Consider the following 2,897-nt stretch of genomic DNA (forward strand, 5'->3'; position numbering starts at 1 on the left):
AGGATGGGACTGGAGTGTATTGGTGTTGTGATGAGGAGAGGTAGATTGAGGTGGTTTGGACATGTGGAGAGGATGGGGGATGATAATTGGATGAGGAAGGTGAGAAGTGTTAATATTGGGGGTGGGGTTATGAGGGGTAGACCGAGAAAGACATGGGATGAGGTCATTAAGTGTGATCTTAGGGTTAAGGGACTGAACAGGGAGGCTGCAATGGATCGTGCAGCGTGGAGAGCCGCCATTAGGTGACCAAGGCCGACACATGCAAGCATGTTGGAGCCTTTAAAAACTAAACGAAAACGAAACGAAACGAAACGTCTTCCACCCCTTCCATCTGCTCTAGCTCATACCTTCCCACGCTTTCTTCCACTATGCTCTTATACTCTGTCATTTTCTCACTATCTTGCAATTTCTCCACTCTTCTCACAGGAGTTGCTTCCTCCTGTCTTCCCCTTCTTCTCCTCAACCACTTTCTTTGCAGGTCTACCTTGGCCATCACTAAGTGATGGTCCGAGACTCCATTCCCCCACCCTCTCCACACTCTTGCATCCAACACTTGTCTTCTCATTCGCTCATCCACCCACACGTAGTCTATCATTGCCTTTCGTTCAACAAGTTCACCATCCATCCTCCTCATTACTCTCCATGTATACCAGTGGATCATCTTATGCCGAAAGTAGGTGTTGGTTATTGCCAACCCCTTACAAGCACAGATGTCCACCAAAGCACTTCCATTCCCATCTACGTCAGCTGGCACACCCCACTGACCAACCACTCCATCCTCTCGTACATTCCCAACTTTGCCATTCATGTCTCTAATCAACAGCACTCTCTCGCTGAATTATACAATCGCCCACGCTTGTATACCTACTTTCATCCTCACCCATATAATCCTTGCACCCACTGTTCCATACTCTCTTATATTCTCCTTCCACTTCTTGCTTATCATGAGACATACTCCCTCTCTTGCCTCTATAATTCAGGGAGGCCTTTTTTGCCTTCCGAGCCTTCCGAGCGGGAGCAACATATCTCCCCTGTGACCTGACGCCCCTCTTCCCCGCAGCCAGACCATCAGGCAGTACTCAGCCTGAGAGCATTACACTCTGGCGAAGGAAGCACTCACTAGATTCGGGGTGGGACTTGCAACAACCAAGTCCCAAGCAGGCCCTCGGATGCCGTGTCCACTGAATCGGCCTTCACAAGAGAAGAGGACTCCACCGGAGCCTCCAGTCCTGCTACACCCCAGGGGAGCAGCGGCACAGTAGCGTCCACCGGACCTACCGTAGGTGGAGTGACCACTGGTTCTCCCGCCTCTGCCATTCACTTTTGGGAGCCAGCACGTCGGCACGTCTCACAGACAACCTTCGCTGGATGTCTCCATGAGGGAGGTGGGCCCAGGGGTAGACTCCACCGGAGCTGGCTTCATGGGACAGACCACCGGTCATCCCCCAAGCTGCCCCAACCCCGATGGTAGGAGAGCAGAGTCCACCGGACCTGCAGCATCAACCAGGAGAGCTCACCGGGCCTCCCCCTCCCGTCATCCCCGGGACAGGTGCCCCTGCCCTGACAGCAGGAGGACAGAGTCCACCGGACCCACAGTGTTAGCCAGGAGAGCCCATCGGGCCTCCCCGTCCTGTTGTCCCCGGGACAAGCGGCACCTGAGGGAGCATCCTTTGGACTTGCCTGTACTTCTGTCCCGGGTCTGGAGTTTCGGCAGTGCCCACTGGGTCTCCCTCTCGCGTCCCAGTCTGGAGTTTCGACAGGGACCATCAGGCCCTCCAAGCCGGGGAACCGATCTTCAGTTGCTCCCCCCCTCCCACGACCCTCGGGGTTCCTACTGAGGGTAACACCCCTTGCTCAGTCCGCCCCTCTTGTGACAGAGCCAGGCACCGCTCCCCCCGCCCCTCTCCCCCGGAGAGTGAGAACTGCTCCCCTGCAGGTACCCCGCCAAAGACCAGCCAGGGGGAGCCGACCTTTAGGCCTGGTGTCCTGTCGCTGTGGCTCCACCCTCACCACCAACAGGCGCTGCTGGACTCCCCCAGAGAGAGCGGCCGCAGACCACCCCTGGCGGCCTCCTCCCCTAGGCGAGGCTGCAGTCTCTGTAGCAGGTGAACCATCTCTCCCGCCCACCATAGCCGCCGGACCCCTCCCGGCGTAGGTGGCCACAGCCAGCCCCTGATGGCTGCCCCTGCCGGACGGGACTGTGGCCTCTCAAGGGTGCCGCCTGACCTGCAGCCAACCCTCAGCCCAGGCCTAGCCAGGTCTGCCCCCAGGACTCCTACCACGACGAAGGGCCGGCGCCGTGCTGCGTGCCTCCTGGCCCTATTCGATCCCAGTCCCGAGGGCCCCACTTCTCCCAGGGCCCTTACAGAGATAGGGTTGCCCACCACTCTGCCCAACAGATCCCGTAGGACCCGTGGCGATCCTGACAATGACCTACACCGAGAGCACACTCCTGACGGCCCACCCCCTATTCCTGGCTGCCACCTGTGGCTGTCAGTATAGGGTTCTCCCCAGCGTGCCCTAGCGCCCCTCTCTGCCTGTACCCGTGAGTAGAAAGACTGTTGTTGCTTTGTCCCCTGGTGATGTTAAGATATGATCCCATGTGACACAGACCCTCCCCACTGCCCCAGTGTTGCACCCCCTTGCGTGGACAATTGAAATAGCTACCCCAGGGGAAATCCACATTGACTACTAGTATTGGTACAAGGTGAGAGGTCCTGGTTGCTCCCCAGTGTGACCTCTCCCCCCACTGCAATACATGGTAAACTCCCTCCAAGTATCAGTGCCATGCCCCTGCCCCTGTAATTATCGTATATCCTCTTCCCTCCCCCTTAGTCTTATTCCGTACACACCAAGTGCATACACTCAGGGTATACTCTCTGTAATTGGCCTACATA

The sequence above is a fragment of the Coenobita brevimanus genome, chromosome 50, assembly GCF_032717465.1.
Source record: "Coenobita brevimanus isolate Jiangsu-jjx chromosome 50, ASM3271746v2, whole genome shotgun sequence".
NCBI lineage: Eukaryota > Metazoa > Arthropoda > Malacostraca > Decapoda > Coenobitidae > Coenobita > Coenobita brevimanus.